Source organism: Poecilia formosa, unplaced genomic scaffold, assembly GCF_000485575.1.
Source record: "Poecilia formosa unplaced genomic scaffold, Poecilia_formosa-5.1.2 Scaffold9, whole genome shotgun sequence".
NCBI lineage: Eukaryota > Metazoa > Chordata > Actinopteri > Cyprinodontiformes > Poeciliidae > Poecilia > Poecilia formosa.
In genome coordinates this window covers 3,545,191-3,560,833 of record NW_006799948.1, presented here as the reverse complement: position 1 = coordinate 3,560,833, position 15,643 = coordinate 3,545,191, and the positions used below count along the sequence as shown (strand labels likewise).

Here is a 15,643-nt window from a genome sequence, read left to right as displayed (position 1 = left end):
CAGTCAGGTTTACACATCTGAACACTGTTACTCTGTTTTTCTTTGCTAAGCTGTTCCTTTACAACTTTTGGTACAAATTTGCTCACAATCTCGGCTTTGACTGGGCCGCTCCAGAACATCCACCATGTTTGCATAACTTCAGCGGGAAGTTTCATGTTGTCGTCTTTCTGGAAAACAAACGTTCTCCGGAACGGTAGTTCTGTTGCAGATGTGAACAAATTGTCCTGCAGGTTTTCCCCGTATTTTGCCGAATTCATTTTATCTTTTACCTCTTTACAAGTTTCCCGCAGCATTAAGCCGGTGAGGTGCACATTGCTGAGATGAGTTTTCTTTAACAGTGACGTCTTCATATCCTCACTTCCATAAGGCTTTGACTGGTGAAGAACCCGGGTAACAGTTGTATGCAGAGGCTCTCACCAGTCCGCCTGCAAGGACACTCCATTTGTGATCTGGACAGAGTTACACATGTTCCATATTCCTTCCATTTCTTGATGGATGGATGTAGCTGAACTCCAGGAGGTGATCAGTGCCTTAGATTTTATTTTATTTTTTTGGTATCCATCCCCTGATTTATACTTTTCAATAACTTTTTTCTCTGATTCGCTCAGTGTTCCTTTGTTTTCATGCTTGATTAACTAGTTAATGGATCTTCCAGACACAGGTGTCTTTTTACGGCTTCTGGATGCATGCCCGTCGCAGAACGCGGAAAATCCCACTTTTGCAGACAGGGAAAATGCGCCAGCGCGAATATCGACTGATTTGATAGCAGTCGTCTTCACGCTAGAACCTCTTTTGCCAACTAGTGGACGTGTGAAGAACAGCAAGAACAAAATCATGAGCAATGTTCTCCAACATGAATCTATAGATTTCTTAATACAGTAATGAATAGCTACAACTTCAATGCGTCTTGAAATACTGTGTGTGGAATATAAGTGTGGCCCGAGGCACGAACGCTGATGTCAGCTTGTTGCAGTGTTCACACTGAAACCCGACATCTAATTCGACTCCAAACATGTTGTTTATCTCCCGCGCCTCCGAAAGCAAGCAACGATTGCACTTGTTGCAGATGAGTGTGAAGCCGCTGCACGTCTCCCGGCCAATTAACAGCGAGATCATCCCGAAACAGATTTTCAACTGATAAATCTTTAATGATATCAGGGATTTTACACAAATACATGCTCGACGGCGCTAATTTAAAGCAAATAAGAGGGCTTGATTAAAAATTCCCCAGGCGGGCTGGAGAGGGAAGATAAATGTTTGAATAATTTATTGGGTTTAATTGACACAGCGGCAACGCTGTAAACAGAAATATTTAGACGTTCAAAATGGGTTTTGGGATGAGGACTTTCTTTTTTTTTTTTGTCACAACAGGAAAAGTGGTTGTCGAGGAAGCAAATCAACCCATAATAGCACTTGGTGTTTACATTTTATTTCCACACCCAGCCTTCTGTATGAGCCCCACTGACAGTTTTCTTTTTTATCATAAAAAAGAATAAACAAGGACGCAGAGCTGGTGGTTTATGATAGGCAGTGAAAGTGATCAGCAAACACAATGATACACAAGCCTGTGAGCTAGCCTGAGGCTACAGCACTTTGCTTTGACCCCCCGAATGTGACACTAAGCAAGGATGTAGATACAGCCGAAAATGGAGAGAGGAAGACGGAAAGAAGAAGGGAGGGTTGGGGGAATTTCTTAGGCTGTGTTTATATCGTGTTTGCCTTTGCGGAGCGCTCATAAATACAGGCTCGCATGGAGATAAACAGAAAGAGAAGGGCGTGGGATGGGAAAAACGGGGAAACCGCCTTGCCGTATTGCGTTTCTTGCATTCCACAGGGGACCCGGCAGGGGTTACACGGCCAGCAGGTGCGGGGCCACCACTTGTTCCGATAAGAAATCCGATCTGCATGTGCCCGTCCGCTTCCCTGTCCCGGTAAACATCCCGCTTATCTGCAAACAAACAGAGTTTACTAGTGACTATGAATGAATACATCACATTTCGATAGAAATACCGTGTAGGGGCCTCCCTCGCGCTCAGAAAAGCGTGTCCGCCATGATACAGTGTACACCTGAATACATGAATAGACAACAAGGAGGCCTTGGCTGTTTGTAGGGGGTAACGCCAACTGAATTTTTAAAGGTGTTGGTTTTGATTTGACATGGCCGACAGCACAGAAGGGGGGGAAGAGGGGGTACAAGATGGCCGAAGGAGGAAAATCATCTGTCCTGGGAAGGAAAATAAATATTAGTGGGAAAAGCTGGGGAGGACAGAGACAAAGGATAATCAGCTGGTAAGAGATGTAATCAGCAAACTGGCTATCATGGGGATGGACAGTATGGACAGTGTGGGGTGGGGGTTGGAGATATAGCAACCAACAGATTAACGATCCAAAGATGACAAATTTACTTTCTATACAGGACATCATTATTGGGGTACCTGAAACCAGTCTCGTCTCAGTCTCAAAACATGCTGAACTCAGAGTTCCGTCAAATACAAATGTACACCATATTTTTCAGATTTGTACTTTTTAATTGAAAAAGAAAAAGAAAAAAGAAGAAAAAACACACAAACAATATAACCAAAGACACTAGATTCAGATGCAAAGATATGTTGAAGCATTAGATGTCAGTATTACATCAGGTCACCCAGGTTGCCTGGTTGTAATACAGGTAATTGGCACCGTTGTTTCTTCTTAAACCCTGAATTTATTCCAAACAATGACAATAAAAGCCATCACAATGCGTCTCTGTTCCTTCACTTTAACCGCAACGCAAAAAAAAAAAAAAAAAAAAAGAAAGGGCCTAGGAGCAAAGCTGACATTATAACACACGCATTTATGTTGCCTGACAATGCATCGCCTCCACATCAAAGGAAGCCTCACCTCTCGCAGAGGAAGCAAAGACGAAATAAGCGGAGGGCCCTTGCTTTATTAACTCCCAATCAATAAACATGCAGTCGGTGGCGAGGTAATCAGGAAACACTGGCAAATGGCCTGACAATGTATCAAAGCCGACGCTGCGAGGCAACAGCGCAAACTCTAACAAGCATTTTATTACCGGTAGCTGTTACTGACATTAGTCAAAAAAAAAAAAAGAAAAGGAAAAACCAAGAGAGATAAAATAGAATAAGGAATGCGGCTTGGCTGGCTGAGAGGGCCCCTCGGCTGAGAGCGCACACCTCCCGCGTTTGATAGCCACGCGTCTTCTCTTTGATATGATAACAAAAATAAAATTGTTTTAAAACATCAATACACAGTAAGCCGGAAACAGGCCTGCTGTGGCGGATGTCTGGTTTAGGGGACCGGTAATGTTGCTCGCCTACAAGCACGTGAATATTCTGCTGGAGGCTTTTTCGTTTGAAGCCCAGGATGTTATTGTGGGATGACAATGCAGTTTACATTTGAAGCTAAAAACGGTTTCCTCTTAATGTTGAGGTTTTCCACAAAGAACAGGTTAGGACATATTCAGGTTTTTTTTTGTTGTTGTTGTTTTTTTTCTTTTGAAAGTTTTCTTATAGTTGTCGCAACAGCACAAAATCAAATAAAATTGGTCCCAATAGGGGCAGGAAAGTGTAATAAATAATAACATCTAGCAGCAACAGGTCAGTCAGATGTGTCTTATTTTTACTAAGAGTCCACCAGTCCAAATATATAGATCATGAACACAATAAATGGGAAAAAAAAAAAAAACTGATGTAAAGCTTTCAATTCAAATTAAAACATGAAAGAGGTTTGATGATTATGTTGTGATCTTCCCGTTGAAGGCTCTTACTGGAATTAGACCAGAGGATTCTTAGCAACCCTGAACAGGAGGACCTAGATTACATACTTTAGATCAACATTAGATTATTTTTCTTCTTTTGCTCTTTTTCTTCTTCTTCTTTCCTTTGGTTTGTTATTGTGTTTCTATTTCCCTTTAATTTACGTAAAGCACTTTGTGTTGCATTTTAACAAGGCAATTGCCCTGTTGCTGAAAATGTTGCTGAAAATGTGCTAAATAAATAAAATTACCTTACCTACTTAGGGTGAGATAATCTGTCATCTACCTCTGCCACAGGCTTTGAGTGATTATGTCTGACATAGTGATTGTGTATCTGACCTGTTTCCTGCCTCCTGACCATCACAAATATTGGCCTCGTCACCTGATTATTCACTTTTCCACAGTGAAACCTGGTCATTGCAGTGCTGAGTGCACTTTGCTCCCGGAGTTCCCGCTCTCCAATGTTTGGTCACTACAGGTTTCCACATTACAGAGTTACTCTCGTTGAACAGTTTTGCTAGTGAAACAATCCACTGTAAATCGACTCGATCCTCTCCCTCAATCTTTATGCTTCAAGTACTCCAGTCAATACAGTTCTTAGTCTTCTGCCAGGTAAGCCTTACTTTCTGTTTGAATGTTACTTCCTGGTTGTGTTACCCATTGTTACCCGCCACTTCTTCTTCTTCTTTTTGGATTTTGTGCCTGGTAGCATTCAATGTTTAGACGTATTATCGCTGTCTATTTGTGCTGGAGTGTCAGCCAGAGTATCTTACCGACTTAAATTATATCTTACCATCAATAATCATTCTCTGCCCTTTGCAGAATCTGACCTGAAAGTTGTCCCCCGAGAAGCAGTTCCTGTTCACACCTTTACAAAAGCATCAATAAAAGCTCCTTTACATTTGGTGTGTGGGATATTTTCTTGTAAGGCTTCACACTCGTCGAGCATAAGAGTGTTGTCGCTGGTCACATGCATCTTTTTTTTGTCGCCACAGTGAATCCATCTTCTGGTTGCTAGTTCCAACTGGATAATGGACTATGCAGCTGAAAACATCTCTTTCTGCATGCCTTCTTTGCAACGAGTGGTTATTTGAACTGCTCTGACCTTTCTGGCAACTTGCTCATTCGCCTTTGACCTCCAACATCCAAAATAAATTCATGACCACACGGCTTATTAAAAATGTCCTTCCTGAGATGTTCATACCATCTCATCTGGCACCAACTATCACATTCAAAGTCACTTAAATCCCTTTCAGATCAAAAAATTTACTTAGTTTCTGCTATGACGACTGGCTAATTTTCTATTTGTGTCAACAAGCAATTGAAAATGCCTAATAAAGTGGCTGGTGAGTGCGCAAGGCGAATTTAAAAGTGCGAGAAAATTGACTCAGTCGCAGAACATCTCAGGCATTTGGCACATTATTACCATTTTAGCATGTTTTTAATCTTGCTTTCAACAGCAAAAAGCTTTATTTAGGGCTGGTAGCTTCACCCCGAGGATCGCATCCAGGTGTTGCGCCCAGAACGCCGTTCACCCTGTCCCCCCCCCCCCCCCCTCCTCCTCCTCCTCCCGCCAGCTAATTTGTTTGTTTCGTTCTGGGGCACAGCCAATATTAAAAGGAGATCCTGAGCGCCAGGGACGGAGGGAAGAAGGGAGCTGGGGAAGCGGGGAGAAAGGGAGGGAGGTGAGGAAGAGGGATGAGTTTACAAGCCCCAGGTACGGTGAATGGGTTAGCGAGAAGATGCAGAAAAGAAGGCAACGAGATAGTGAGGAAAAAAAAAAAAAAAAAATCTCATCCAAATAATTTTTAGCCCGTGGGCGCTGAAATGCAAATCACAGATCAAAGAGGTGTGCAATGGAAGCTAGCATGATTGGGAGAGAATATCATCAAGCTGGGGTTATATATGTATGTTCAGGATGTGAGAGAGACATGCTGGACTCAGGTAATGGAGCTGACCTGCACTTAAGCACTGCCCCCCCGCACCCCACTCATTCTCCGTCCCCCTCACTGCCACTATCATTTCCCCGCTTTCCTTCTTCTCCCAGGGTTAGAACACGCATCGTACACTGGAAAGTAATTTACTTTCTGCTTACAGTACCCTTCTTCCCCCTCGCTGTTTCCTCCAGACTCTGTTTGTAAAGGCCTTCTTTTCATCAGCGAGCGAACGCGCAGTTTACACAAACCGCCTCTCGAAGCGCCGCCAAATTCCCCTCCTGCGTGTTGACACTAACCTCACGTGTGAAAAATATAATGGCCTGTTTGCATGTTGCACTGCACGGAGGGAAACATCCTTCCCCCCCACCGCCTGAGCGCCTCTGGTAAACAGATTCAGTCAGGAAGAAAAGTGAGCATGAGCCGCAGCAGTCAAATGCTGAATTAGGGCTTTAAAAAAAAAAAAAAAAAGAAAAGAAAAGAAAAAAGTTTTTGGTTTTAGAAACATTAAATCTACAGCACATTTGAAGTACTTTGTAGCTTCTTGGCACAAACGTCAGTGTATTTTAACGTAATTGTTTTGTTTTATTTTTCCTTTGAAAATTATGCCCGGCTTTTAAAATTTAGCGCCTCCAAGTCAAAACCTGAACCTTAGCCTCAGGTTTTTTTTTGTTGGTTTTTTTTTAGCTTTAACAGTTTTTAGTCTAAGATTGTGCTGTATTTATTTAGGCGACCCGTTTTAAATAAGCTTTAGCATAGCACTATGTTCTACTTCTGCGTGTTTTCTAAAACAACTACCTTCTTCTTGCAACACCGATTTGTCCACTGAATCCACCACAGAATCTCAAATCTGAGCAGTGAATCTCTTGCAGCTCCTCCAGAGTCACCATGGAACTTTTGACTGCTTCTCTTTATTAATGCACTACTTCTCTTGGGTAGATGGAAACATCTTTTTATTTTTTTTATCATAACTCTTTCCAAGGGTGCCACAGTAGGTAGATCCTCCCACAGCACTGAAACATGGAGTGTCAGTTATTCAAACGTTCCTAAAATGTTCTGAAGTCTAGACGTGTGAATTATGAAACACTCGCATCCCATTATGTGCCGCTGCCGTCTTTCATAAAATCACTGTGAGATACAGAGAATTTCATGGTTGCAAAGTGACCAAACGTGAACGAGTTCAAGGGCTACCAAAGCCTTTCGCAAGGCGGTGATATTTCTGCACACATGCATGTGAGAAAATATCCAGAGGGCGGCCGGAGCTATAGTTAGACACCAGCAGGAAGGACATGACTGGGAGAGGGGAGGACTGTTCCAGGAGTCTCCACATTAATACCTAATTAATGTCTGTCTCCCTATTAATGTCTAATTAACAATTTATGTCCATCTCATCCACCTGAAGCTGTCATAAGTTTTCTTGTCTTCAGAAATTCAACGTGACAATGTTTTCTCCAGGCAAACCTTTCATTGTCTGCCTCCGACTGTGGCCCGGCGAAAGACGGGATGGAAACGTTTACGTCAAATCCGCCGTTGGACGATGCACGTTTTCACGTTCGCGCGGGGTCTTCTTGGGTCGTCGCGACACAAACGCGCACGAGGGGCGGTTTTGTACTTTTTAACCGAATTCTTTACATATCCGGATGACAATAATAATAATAAAAAAATAAAAAAAACCGTGAGTACTTTTTCTGGAAGAATAAAACTCCACGGCGGTTAACGACCCCGAGCTAATCAAACTTCGGAGACAGAGCGGGTATTCGGTCGAGGTTGTCCGGGTGACGTCCGCATCAGCACTAAAAGCTTCCACAGATGTGGATTAGGGGTTCGCAGAAGTTTGACTCCTGACTGGGATTCAAAACACAGCTGTTATTTTATGTCTGGTCAGCACAACCTGTGCAGGGCTACCATCTTTAAAGGTCCTGCCTGTTCTGTGGAACAGTCATTTTCTCTCATGGTATTTGCTTTTGAATGATAATCTTTTTTTCTACCGTACGCAGTCATCCTTCTGTCTTTTCCTCTCCTTGCAATTGCCAACTGTCCACATTTTATTTATTTATTTTTTTTTTTTTTTTGCACCAGGTGTCACCTGCGATGTAATCTGATTACTTCACCTCCGAATTAGCATGTATATTTAATGCATCTCCCCCCTTCCTCTCCTCTCCTCTCCTCTCCTCTCTGTCTTTTATTCTTTTTTTAAATCTTGATGAGTGATGCAGGAAAGAACGGGGGGGTAGGGGTGGGGTCGATCTGCTTGCATGTCTAGCGGATATGCCAGGGCCATGCTAATAAATGACAGCTGATTTATGCGTCTGTATTCTTTTATTTATAAAAAAAAAAAAAAAATAGCAAGCGGGCTGATTTCTGATATTAATAATACAAGTGGGTCCTTTTTGATTAGGCTTCGGCGGAGAGCTGTGCATATTCAGCATTACAATTAAAGCCTCTGATGTGAAATAGGAATGACACGCTAATGAAGCGAGCTAGCGAGCCTGAACCGCAACTGTCCAACAGCATTACGGCCCATCTCCGATGAAGAGTAATTATACAAGGAACACCGAAATGTCATTAAAAATCTTCAGTAAGTGATTTAACCCACCATTCATCATTAATGCTGGTTTTTTTTTTTTTTTTTTTTTTTAACTCCAAGCCACAAACAACTTTTAAATCCGACACCTTAAACAGCGAAATGTAGACAAAGACATTCAAACGGCATTGTCCCAATTTAATTTGGGAACCGACGCTGCTTCCAGTGGAGGTAGATAATTGAAATCACTCCATTATAAATTCCATTATGAATTGTTGATTAAGAGCAGATGTGATTACAATGGATTAATGATTAAGTTGTATTTTTTTTTTTTTTTTTTACACCCCCAACATAACCTCTCCACCGTTACACACCTCAAAGTGTTTATTTGTCCCAACTAATAAGACAAGGAGGAAAACAGTAATGGAATGCTTTCAAATGCGGGGAAACCTCTGTCAAAAGCAACGCGGGATATTTCTAAGAGGATTTACGTAATCTCCCCTCGAGGGTTGTTATTGTTGTTGTTATGAAGGCATAAAACAAACAAACAATGGGTTGTATCGTGCTACATGTATTTTATTCATTAGAGCTGTTATCAAGCATTAATTTCCATGAGGGGGGATTGCAGAGGGGAAAAGAAACCTGATGGGATGTGAGTGTGTGTGTGCGTGCGTGTGTGTGTATGTGTGGCTGATGATGCCACAGGCAAAAATTCATGAATCTCAGCATTTTCTCACCATTTTGTTGGGTTAATCCCTTGTTTCAGTCTGGGAGAAACACAGACTTCTCTCTGGCAGGCACAACGTTGGTGCCGGGGCGCTGCGTCTGCGTGATGCCACCTTTGAGTTAGGGGGTTTGTCTGATGCAGTGTTGAGGGACTCTTTGCCAAAATGCTCACAATACTTGAAGTCTTTCACATTTTTAGCATTTTGGTTTTGATTTGTCATAATATTATCTAAAGAAAAACAACTGGGTAACTCACTTTTTTTTTTTTAATTTGACATGAGAACTAAACATCTGACTGAATCCAGTGTCACTTCAGGACCAGCTTCTCGCCTGTGAAAGCTGGGTTTGGGGGCGGGGGGGAAGGGGCTCGAGTGTCCCCCTTTTTGCCCACCACCGAACCAAACGTCATGCCTCTGAGCCATGCAATTATTTTTGCACCGGGTCCAATATCAACTTGAGAGCAATGCAAATTAGTTAAGACGTGCTTTTCAGGGCCCGCAATTATAATAATGATGATCTCAATTAGCGTTGCCATTGCCTCGGACTATTTAGCAGGCAATTTTTGCCGCCCGGGGGCCCTGGGTCTTTCCAGGCAGCCGACACGCATCGTCGGGTCAGAAGGGCTTTGGAGGAAAAGAAAGTGACCGAGACGGTCTACTCTCTTAATCAATAAGCTGAAACTAGAGATATTTACCAGCCGGCCCCACAAGGGCACGGCTCATAAATTGATCTAATTGGTCGATGCTGGAGATGAGACAAATGATGCCTGGATACAGACTCTCATTTAGACGAGTAGGTTGTGAGACAGCGGAGCAGTGTGCTGAGATTTAAGCCACATCGATGTGTAAGTTCCTCAAACTTAATTCACATCAGCTCCCTCTAGACTGGTAAAGCGACTTTGAACGCATCGTGCGTTAACAGGAGCTCGGTGTTAGAGGACTCCACCAAAGACTGGGTAGCCCTACCTAAACTGATGAGTAACCTATCACAGGTCTGCTCTACTCTCTAAATCAAAAGCCAATCCTTTAAGTGTAGCTAAACCTAATCGAAACAGCATAAACAAGCCTCCAATAATTGTCTGAATGCCCCCCAAAACAGCTGTTTGTTTCTGCACTTATTAGAGTATACGTCCATGCCTTGCCACTCTGTATTAGAGGCGACTTATTCCTCCCCACCATTCATGTGGAAAAGGCTTGCACCACCAGCTATCCTTTCTTTTATTCATCGCACTGTAAATAACTCCACTTTATGAAAAGCAACCAGTGTGACTCACGGATACCTCTCTAACCACAACCCATTATTATTTCATGGCCTTTGAAAGAAGGGTCTAATACAAGGCTGCGCTGCCCACTTTAATGTTGGAGCTCCCTCTGATGTTGTGCAGTACACAGCGGCCCTTGTTGCGCTTCGTATGCAATGCCTCACTTGAATTCACAAACACTTCCAAGTGCATAAACAGCACCGAGGACAAGCGCCTTGCGAGTTAACTAATGCTCTGGAACACCATTTGCAGAGGAGATAACAGGAGCTTGCCACAGTTGATGTCTAAGACTGTCATCGGGGCGGGGTGGGAGTGAGGGGAGGGCGGACAAGTGTGTCTGCGCGCCTTTATGGAAAGTGCTGTTGTTTTCTGACCTCTCAGGGGACATCATACGGCAAGGCAAAAAGAACATGCATTGGGCGTTATGACTAAATGACCAGCGGATGGGATTCAAAAGGCTCCCGCAATGACCCTCCTGAGCATCCTTTGGAACGTGTAGAAGGCTCTCGGCATACAGACAAGCTAATGGGCAACACACTGGTCATGGTGGATTCAGCTTGAATCTCAATGAGTGTGTCAGTGTGTAACTGCTCCATGACCGGCAAGGTGTGGTAAGTCTGCTGGACTTGATTTAGCCACATAGCCCGTCAGACCAGTCAACATCCATCAACCGTAGGGACGAAGAGTGTTTTTTTTTTTTCTCCCTTTAAGGTACCGAGAGGAAACTGCTGTCTTGAAGATGGAAAATGAAGCCCGTCTGGTGCAATGTGTAATTCCCATCTGCATGATGGAGAACGTTGATGGTCAAACATTTAAAATATCAGACCAACAAACGCAATAATGCAAATTGTGCCTTGACCCTGGGCCTGTACGAGTCTCTCTTTGATGTTGGCTGTTCTGAACAATTTTCTCCAAACCTTTCTGTGACTGTTGAGAAACAATTTACACACAGACCAATTGGCCGATTATTGATATCTGTCATTTGTGGGCCACTAATTAAAAAAATAAATAAATAAAATATACATCAACCACATTCCTACCTTTTCACCATTTTGTCCTGAACTCTTGGCTGAGGTTTCTACTGAAAAAAACAAACAAAAACAAAACAGAAGACAATTTAGGTTTCATTGTTTTTATGGAGGTTTTTCATGTGTTTAAAAGTGTACCTGTCTTCATGGCTGCATTGTCATTATGATTCTCTTCTGACTGTCTTTTGTTCATTACCTGGTCCCTGTTGAGAAAACAAATATCTTAAAAAAAAATTTAAAAATATATATATATAATAAATTACACCCACTGGCAATAATATCACAACCACAAGTTGTGGTAAAATAAAAAGTTTATATTTACCTCTCTTTCAGCTGCACTCTTCTGCACCTTATCTCCTTTGAAGTAAAAACAGGCAGTTAGTCGGGATCTATAGTTCGATGTTCTATAAATTGTTATATGGGAGCTCTTGATATGAAAACATCAAAGTATTTCTCATCGCGGTGACTGTATACCTCGCAAGCACTAGCCTGTTGCTGTTAGCGTAGCTTTGACCTGATGAATTTGTCATAGAAGCTGCTTCAACTACTCTTAAATAATTTACTGGCTGAATTTTTGGTTTCCGGTATGAATGAGAAATGGCAACAAAGTGACAGAGAACATACAAACAACGTGCAAGTACTGCAAGTTGTTCAGATGCCGAAGGTGGCAGGAAGCATCTACGTGCCAACCGATGGCTGGATGTTTAATGGTATTGAGCTACATCCCAGTCACAGCACACATCATCAATAGCAACTGCAAAATGATATCCAGGCACTGTTTTGGAAACAGAACGAGCCAGATTCAACGAGGAATGCCAAAGAGCAAATGAGTTGGGAAAAAGAACAGCATGATGCGAAACTCAAGTTAGAAAAACATCAGTTTGATGCAAAACGACGTTGGAAAGTTGCAGTGAGGCAAAACAAGGATTGAATGCCAGTGAGGACATCCTATCTTCTGAGCTCCTCGTGGAAAATAAAGCCCTCCAACATTAGCTCAGATCTGCTCAAGAAAAAGAGGCACTTTTACAGAGAGAGAAGCAGGAAAGTACAGCCCTATATCAAGATGTCCTTGCTGAGCTTCAAGATGATATTATTAGTCTGTCAGAACAGGTGGCAACGTTGCAGGAAGAGCTGGACATAGAAAGAACAGCTAACACTCAAACAAAAACGAAAAAAACTTTTTTTAAGATCATGAAAGGTGAAAACACAGATCAGAGTACCGAACTAAAGAAGGCCATGGCACTGCTGAGAAAGACGTCTGCAGAGAAGGAGAGGTATCTACAGGAAGAGCTAAAGAAGATGAAAGAGTCAAACCAGGAACTGAACACTTATCAAACTTCTGTTAAAGGCCTGGCTCAGCAAGCAAAATCGTTAGAGAAGAAGTTAAGTGACAAAGAAGAAGCTCATACTGCAGTTTTAAAGATGAACCAGACACTTTATGTGGCTCTTGAAGCTGAGAACGAGGCTCTTTGTCAACAACTGTCATCCCTGCAAAACGCCACCAGAGAGAAGGAGACATCCAGAAAGAGCTTGAGCAAGTGAAAGATGCGAGTCTGGAAATGGTCCAGAAGTACGAAGTTGATATTTTAGCCCTTAGAGAGGAAATACAAACAATGGAGCAGGAGCACAGGGAGGAGCGTTATCGGCATGTTGAAGTTAAAACACGGAATGGGAAGAGAGCCAAATTCCTCCACGCCAAGAAGAACATGCTGCAGAAGGAACTGGACGAGGTGAAACGCAAGCTCTTTTTAGATGATGTGAAACATGAAGAAGCGCTGCATGCATCGACAGCTGAAATCGAACGCCAACTTGCTCGCAATCATCAGCTTTCTGAGGATCTAAAACAGAAGGATCAGGAGATTGCCGAAGCAGAGGCTCCCCTCCCAGTAAAGAAGCCATTTTTTAAGAAGCTTCGACATGCTCTGGGATTGAAGAAACCTGAAAGTTGGAAGAGAAGGGAGGGTGAAGAAAATGTGTAACACTTGTGTATGCTGGAAGCCAAGACCATGAAGCCTCTCGCCATAATGGATGGATGTATGAAAATTTGTAATTCACCAGCAAGGACCACATCATAAAGATAGAAGTTTAAAGATTTACTGAAGAAGGGATGAAGGAATGAGGGGATGAATGGGATGCAAGGGTGAAGGGAGAAAGGGACGAAAGGATTAAGGATTGAGTTTAGAGATTTAAAAAAGAAGGCATGATGCACAGTGGCGCAGTTGGTAGAGCTGCACCTGGAAAACGTTCCAGCTGTGAAAACGCACCAAATGAGTAACTTGAGAGCGACAACAATTAAGTCTTACCAGTTTGTTTTTTCTTAATCACTGAAGACTCCAGCAAGTTGTGTCCCACAGATCCCGGCTCCAAATCCTTATTTTGCTCTTTATTTCCACCACATATGAGTCCGGTAAAGCAGGGTGGATTATTACCAGACACCATATTTTCAGCAGCAGCTCTGCTATCTCCTCTGAGACAGACATGCTCCTGGTACATGTGTGGTATCTCTTTTCAACAAAAACCGTCACAAACTTTGAGGTCTTTAAATGCATCTTCACATTTTGTCTTCACATGTCTTATAAGATATAAAAACTAAATCAAGTGAAATGACAGCAAAAAAAAAAAAAAGATAATTAATTGGGAACAAATGTTCAGATTGAATGTTAAGACAACGTTTGCGGAACATCAGGTCCGAACATTCGACGTTCGACTTTCAGACTACGTTCACGGACGTCGTGGGAACATTTGCTTGCTAGCTGGGACGTCAGTTGACTCTTTAGCTAACAGTCACAATTGCAAGCCGTGGGGGTTTTGTTGTTTTTTTTATGCGTTTAAACGGATGTTCGCACAGTTTTCAAATGTTTACATGCTTGTAACCTGCAAATTCGAACACTTATATGTTCACTTTGGTTGAGTACACACTTCGTAGAGGGGCCTAGGGTGCAGTGCGAGTTTTGGGACCGGTGTTCTAACTCATACCGTAACATCGATGTGCGCATGCGCATTACCACAAGGTATGCTAGATTTTACGGGTATGACAGACAGTCAGAGTCTATCGTATGCAATGTCTCTTGCTAATCAAGACAAGCTAACTAGTCTCTAAGCAAATACTTAAGCTGCTGCTGAGTTAGCTATAAGCTAATGATGTTGGTTGAAAACTTCTCAAGACCTTGTATTAGGGTGTGAGCTGCCGCTTTACACTCTTCTTCTCCTCCCATCTGGTCAAAAACGGCAGATTTGAGCTGAAGTGACACCTACTGTTTAAAAAAGAAACTGCATGCCTGAAAGCAAGAAGAATGCGTCCGGTGAGATTTTCCCAAGACATCTCACAGGCAAACTGGCTTCTTAAATAATAATAATTAAAATAAGAAAGTCTTTTGAACAGCTTTTTCAAAAGAATAGATAAACTAGGCATGTTTATGTCTTTTTCAACCCAAAATACTTCCAAACTGTTAGATATCTTCTCTTTTTTTTTAAACAAGGAGAGAGTGTTGGAGGCTTCTTTCAGGAAGGAGCTGACTGGCATTGCACAGCAACAGGTGAGGGAGGGGGAACGCCGTGTTACGTATCGCTCCACGGAGCCATGGAAAAGTCAAAATGCTCCGGCGTTTTCTCTGGTGACTAAATGAACTGACTTGAAACCATAGAAATGTAGCCAGCCTGCGCCTACTTCTGCCAAATTCATTGTATAGAAATCCTTCGTAGGTTTGCAACTTCTCACAAATCCATTTCAAAGCAGCATTTCTTCCTACACTGGGACATGCTTGTGCTACATGAAAGCAGTGGGCTTGAATCACACACAGGCTAAACCCATTACAGGTCCAGAGGGGTGAGCAACACACTACCATGTCCCGCCCCCCTAAACAAGGCTCCAGCTGCCAGAAAAGAAGAAGAAAAAAATTGTAACATACACATTAAATTTTTATTATTTTTTTCTTAAATCTCTCTGAAGTAGCAGCCCCTGAAAACTTAAATGTGTAATGCCACGCTAGATTTTCATGGCTGTGCCTTTGCGGGATAAAAGATAAATGTGCAACAGTGGAGAGAGAAATGATTTACTCTCTGATGCTGGAGGTAGTCAGTTGCTTTTTCAAATTCCAAGTTTTGGTCCTTTATTTTATTCAGCAGTGAAATGCCATGAATACAGAAAATAATGTCTGTTACAATTCTCAACCATGACCTTCTAATGTCAGAGAACCTTTAACATATGGACACAGTACACAGGAATGAGAAGTATAAAAAAAAAAGTTGTTGAATCTCGATTAAAGTAAAAGAGAATAAAAACCAAAAAATAAAAAATAAAAAAAATAAAAATCACCAATTACATAAACATATGTTTGCTACAGTCCCAATTTACTGTATACATAGGGGGGATCATATTCTCAATTATTAGAGAAGGATAGCAGTAGAAAGGAT

General features: G+C 42.2%; 1 long non-coding RNA gene across 1 annotated transcript; it reads right to left on the bottom strand.

Moving 5' to 3' along the window:
- Window positions 1–1,133: 1,133 nt before the first annotated feature.
- Window positions 1,134–13,989, bottom strand: LOC103156626 (uncharacterized). Its single transcript, XR_478163.2, has 5 exons — window positions 13,534–13,989; window positions 11,553–11,587; window positions 11,369–11,433; window positions 11,243–11,283; window positions 1,134–1,948 (listed from the first exon to the last, which is right to left on the bottom strand). It is a non-coding gene; the product is annotated as an uncharacterized LOC103156626 (long non-coding RNA).
- Between the last annotated feature and the right edge of the window lie 1,654 nt (window positions 13,990–15,643).